General features: G+C 44.0%; 1 protein-coding gene across 1 annotated transcript in view; it reads left to right on the plus strand.

The window, feature by feature from the left end:
* The window catches only part of HASPIN (histone H3 associated protein kinase), a 56,228-nt gene that overhangs the window by 38,883 nt on the left and 11,345 nt on the right, over positions 1 to 6,000 (plus strand). The gene's annotated exons all lie outside the window — the stretch shown is intronic.

Genomic DNA, 6,000 nt, shown 5'->3' on the forward strand with positions numbered 1-6,000 from the left:
ATCGGCCATGACAGCATCATATGTCAGAGAGTTCCACAGTCTTACCGCTCGTACAGTAAAGAACCCGCGTCGATGCTGATGATGAAATCTTCTTTTCTCTAGACGTAGAGGACGCCCCCTTGTCATGGTTACAGACCTAGGAGTAAGGAGACCACTACAAAGATCTCTGTACTGTCCATTCATAGATTTGTACATTGTGATCAGATCGCCCCTAAGACGTCTTTTTTCTAGCGTAAATAACCCCAAGCGTGATAACCTGTCCTGGTACAGTAACCCCCCCCCCCCACCCATTCCCTTAGTGACCTTTGTTGCCCTCCTCTGCACCCGCTCTAGTTCAGCTGTGTCCTTCTTATATACCGGGGCCTGGTGCTGTATAACAGTATATACCATATGTGGTCTGACCAGTGATTTATAAAGAGGCAAAACTATGTTCTCATCTTTAGCATCTATACCTCTTTTGATGCCTCCCATTATTTTATTAGCCTTGGCAGCTGCTGCCTGGCACTGATCACTATAGATGAGGTTACTGTCCACCATACCCCCAGGTCCTTTTCGGAAGTAGTTTTACCCAGTGTTTTATTATTTAGCACAGAACTGTACTTATTATTTCTATGGCCCAAGTGCATAACCTTACATTTATCCACATTATACATCATCTGCCATTTCACCGCCCAAGCCTCTAGCTTTCTCCAAATCCCTCTGTAATATGATATTATCCTCCTCTGTACTGATTACTTTACCCAGTTTAGGATCATCTGCAAAAATAGAGATTCTGCTCTGCTCTGCAGAAAAAAGAAGAAAAAAGTGGACCCAACACTGACCCCTGTGGTACCCCACTAGTAACTAAAACCCAATCTGAATATGTTCCATCAATGACCACCCTGTTTTCTATCACACAACCAGTTACTTACCCATTTGCATACATTTTCCCTGAGTCCCAGCATCCTCATTTTGTAGACCAACCTTTCATGTGGCACAGTATCAAATGCCTCTGAAAAGTCCAGATACACAACGTCCACAGCCTCCCCCAGGTCCAGTCTATATACACGACGTCCACAGCCTCCCCCAGGTCCAGTCTATGTACACATATACAGCCTCCCCCAGGTTCAGTCTATATACACGACGTCCACAGCCTCCCCCAGGTCCAGTCTATATACACGACGTCCACAGCCTCCCCCAGGTCCAGTCTATATACACGACGTCCACAGCCTCCCCCAGGTCCAGTCTATATACACGACGTCCACAGCCTCCCCCAGGTCCAGTCTATATACACGACGTCCACAGCCTCCCCCAGGTCCAGTCTATATACACGACGTCCACAGCCTCCCCCAGGTCCAGTCTATATACACGACGTCCACAGCCTCCCCCAGGTCCAGTCTATATACACGACGTCCACAGCCTCCCCCAGGTCCAGTCTATATACACGACGTCCACAGCCTCCCCCAGGTCCAGTCTATAACTTACCTCTTCATAGAAGCCGATCAGATTAGTCTGACAGGACCGATCCCTCATAAATCCATGCTGGTGCTGCGTCATAAGATTATTTTCATTAAGATACTTCAGTATACATCTCTTATATATATACACCAGTATAGCATCTCTTACATAACATCTCCTATATACCTACTATAGATGTTAGACTTACAGGCCTGTAGTTTCCAGGATCGCTCTTTGACCCCTTCTTGAATATTGGTAGCACATTAGCTATGCCCCAGTCCTGTGGAACAATCCCTGTCGTAATAGAATCTTTAAATATTAGGAATATCGGTCTGTCCAACACAGTATTTAATTCCTGCAGTACTCTAGGATGGACCTTCTGGGCCCGGTGACTAATGGATTTTAATGTTTTTAAGGCGTCTCCCCACTTCTTGTTGTGTTAGGCAGGTGAGATTTATGGGAGGATTTATATTATCCCTAGTCATGTCCTCTGTCATGGGATTCTCCTCTGTGAATACAGTAGAGAAGAATGTATTTAGTAGATTGGCCTTTTCCTCTTCCCCCTCCACCATTACACCCAGATTATTTTTGAGGGGACCAACATTTTCAGTTTTAAGTCTTTTGTTGTTTATATAAGTGAAGAACATTTTGGGATTCCTGTTACTTTCTGTGGCTATCCTTCTTTCTGTTGCTATTTTTGCCTCTTTTATTTGTGTTTTACACATTCTATTCTTCTGTCTATAGTCGCTCAATTCTTCCCCACTACCTTCTTGTTTTAGTAGTCTGAATGCTTGTTTCTTATCATTTATTGCCCCCCCCCCCCCTTACAGCTGAAGTTACCACATTGGATTTCTCTTATTTCTACTACGTTTATTCCCATATGGTACAGTATGTGTCCTTCACACCATTTACCCAGGATGCTCTAACATATGTCCCCGGGGTCCTCTCTTATATCTCAGGGCAGTGTCCCCCCAGTCTATGTCCCCGGGGTCCTCTCTTATATCTCAGGGCAGTGTCCCAGTCTATGTCCCCGGGGTCCTCTCTTATATCTCAGGGCAGCGTCCCCCCAGTCTATGTCCCCGGGGTCCTCTCTTATATCTCAGGGCAGTGTCCCCCCAGTCTATGTCCCCGGGGTCCTCTCTTATATCTCAGGGCAGTGTCCCCCCCAGTCTATGTCCCCGGGGTCCTCTCTTATATCTCAGGGCAGTGTCCCCCCAGTCTATGTCCCCGGGTCCTCTCTTATATCTCAGGGCAGTGTCCCCCCCCAGTCTATGTCCCCGGGGTCCTCTCTTATATCTCAGGGCAGTGTCTATGTCCCCGGGGTCCTCTCTTAGTTTTTGGAAATTAGCCTTCCTGAAATGTAATGTTTTTGTAGCCCCTCTACTAATCATTTTATTGAAGGATAATTGAAAACTTACTATATTATGGTGACTATTACCTAGGTGACCCCCCACCTCTATTTTTGATATTCTGTCTGGCCTATTGGTTAAGATCAGGTCCAGAAGGGCCCCCCCTCTTGTTGGTTCCTCTACTAGTTGGGAAAGGTAATTGTCTTTTACTATTTCCAGTCTCCGCTTCCCTTCCTGGAGCTGCAGGTTTCTGCTTTCCTGTATATATTTGGGTAGTAAAAGTCCCCCATAATAATGACTTCCCCCTGCTTTCCTGTATATATTTGGGTAGTTATAGTCCCCCATAATAATGACGTCCCCCTGCTTTCCTGTATATATTGGGTAGTTATAGTCCCCCATAATAATGACTTCTCCCTGCTTTCCTGTATATATTGGGGTAGTTATAGTCCCCCATAATAATGACTTCTCCCTGCTTTCCTGTATATATTTGGGTAGTTATAGTCCCCCATAATAATGACTTCTCCCTGCTTTCCTGTATATATTGGGTATAGTCCCCCATAATAATGACGTCCCCCTGCTTTCCTGTATATATTGGGTAGTTATAGTCCCCCATAATAATGACGTCCCCCTGCTTTCCTGTATATATTTGGGTAGTTATAGTCCCCCATAATAATTACTTCCCCCTGCTTTCCTGTATATATTGGGTAGTTATAATCCCCCATAATAATGACGTCCCCCTGCTTTCCTGTATATATTGGGGTAGTTATAGTCCCCCCATAATAATGACTTCCCATGCTTTCCTGTATATATTGGGTAGTTATAGTCCCCCATAATAATGACTTCCCCCTGCTTTCCTGTATATATTTGGGTAGTTATAGTCCCCATAATAATGACGTCCCCCTGCTTTCCTGTATATATTTGGGTAGTTATAGTCCCCCATAATAATGACTTCCCCCTGCTTTCCTGTATATATTTGGGTAGTTATAGTCCCCCATAATAATGACGTCCTCCTGCTTTCCTGTATATATTGGGTAGTTATAGTCCCCCATAATAATGACGTCCCCCTGCTTTCCTGTATATATTGGGTAGTTATAGCCCCCCCCCATAATAATGACTTCCCCCTGCTTTCCTGTATATATTGGGGTAGTTATAGTCCCCATAATAATGACTTCCCCCTGCTTTCCTGTATATATTTGGGTAGTTATAGTCCCCCATAATAATGACTTCCCCCTGCTTTCCTGTATATATTATGGTAGTTATTAGTCCCCCCATAATAATGACGTCCCCCTGCTTTCCTGTAGTATATTGGGTAGTTATAGTCCCCCATAATAATTACTTCCCCCTGCTTTCCTGTATATATTGGGTAGTTATAAGTCCCCCATAATAAGTTTAATGTAACAAACAAAAAACGTCCCCTGCTTTCCTGTATATATTGGGTATAGTCCCCCATAATAATGACGTCCCCCTGCTTTCCTGTATATATTGGGTAGTTATAGCCCCCCCCCCCCCCATAATAATGACTTCCCCCTGCTTTCCTGTATATATGGGTAGTTATAGTCCCCCATAATAATGACGTCCCCCTGCTTTCCTGTATATATTTGGGTAGTTATAGTCCCCCATAATAATGACGTCCCCCTGCTTTCCTGTATATATTGGGTAGTTATAATCCCCCATAATAATGACGTCCCCCTGCTTTCCTGTATATATTGGGGTAGTTATAGTCCCCCATAATAATGACTTCCCATGCTTTCCTGTATATATTTGGGTAGTTATAGCCCCCCCCCCATAATAATGACTTCCCCCTGCTTCCCTGTATATATTGGGGTAGTTATAGTCCCCCATAATAATGATGCCCCCCTGCTTTCCTGTATATATTGGGTAGTTATAGTCCCCCATAATAATGACGTCCCCCTGCTTTCCTGTATATATTGGGTAGTTATAGTCCCCCATAATAATGACTTCCCCCTGCTTTCCTGTATATATTGGGTAGTTATAGCCCCCCCCCCCCATAATAATGACTTCCCCCTGCTTTCCTGTATATATTATGGTAGTTATAGTCCCCCATAATAATGACGTCCCCCTGCTTTCCTGTATATATTGGGTAGTTATAGTCCCCCATAATAATTACTTCCCCCTGCTTTCCTGTATATATTGGGTAGTTATAGTCCCCCATAATAATGACGTCCCCCTGCTTTCCTGTATATATTGGGTAGTTATAGTCCCCCATAATAATGACGTCCCCCTGCTTTCCAGTTGATATTTGGGTAGTTATAGTCCCCCATAATAATGACGTCCCCCTGCTTTCCTGTATATATTGGGTAGTTATAGTCCCCCATAATAATGACGTCCCCCTGCTTTCCTGTATATATTTGGGTAGTTATAGTCCCCCATAATAATGACTTCCCCCTGCTTTCCTGTATATATTGGGTAGTTATAGTCCCCCATAATAATGACTTCCCCCTGCTTTCCTGTATATATTGGGTAGTTATAGTCCCCCATAATAATGACGTCCCCCTGCTTTCCTGTATATATTGGGGTAGTTATAGTCCCCCCCCCCATAATAATGACTTCCCCTGCTTTCCTGTATATATTTGGGTAGTTATAGTCCCCCCATAATAATGACTTCCCCCTGCTTTCCTGTATATATTGGGTAGTTATAGTCCCCCATAATAATGACTTCCCCCTGCTTTCCTGTATATATTGGGGTAGTTATAGTCCCCCATAATAATGACGTCCCCCTGCTTTCCTGTATATATTGGGGTAGTTATAGTCCCCCATAATAATGACTTCCCCCTGCTTTCCTGTATATATTTGGGTATTATAGTCCCCCATAATAATGAGGTCACTCTGCTTTCCTGTATATATTGGGTAGTTATAGTCCCCCATAATAATGACGTCCCCCCTGCTTTCCTGTATATATTGGGGTAGTTATAGTCCCCCATAATAATGACTTCCCCCTGCTTTCCTGTATATATTGGGTAGTTATAGTCCCCCATAATAATGACTTCCCCCTGCTTTCCTGTATATATTGGGGTAGTTATAGTCCCCCATAATAATGACTTCCCCCTGCTTTCCTGTATATATTGGGGTAGTTATAGTCCCCCCATAATAATGAGGTCACTCTGCTTTCCTGTATATATTGGGTAGTTATAGTCCCCCATAATAATGACGTCCCCCTGCTTTCCTGTATATATTGGGGTAGTTATAGTCCCCC

This window comes from Dendropsophus ebraccatus, chromosome 2 (genome assembly GCF_027789765.1).
Source record: "Dendropsophus ebraccatus isolate aDenEbr1 chromosome 2, aDenEbr1.pat, whole genome shotgun sequence".
Lineage (NCBI taxonomy): Eukaryota > Metazoa > Chordata > Amphibia > Anura > Hylidae > Dendropsophus > Dendropsophus ebraccatus.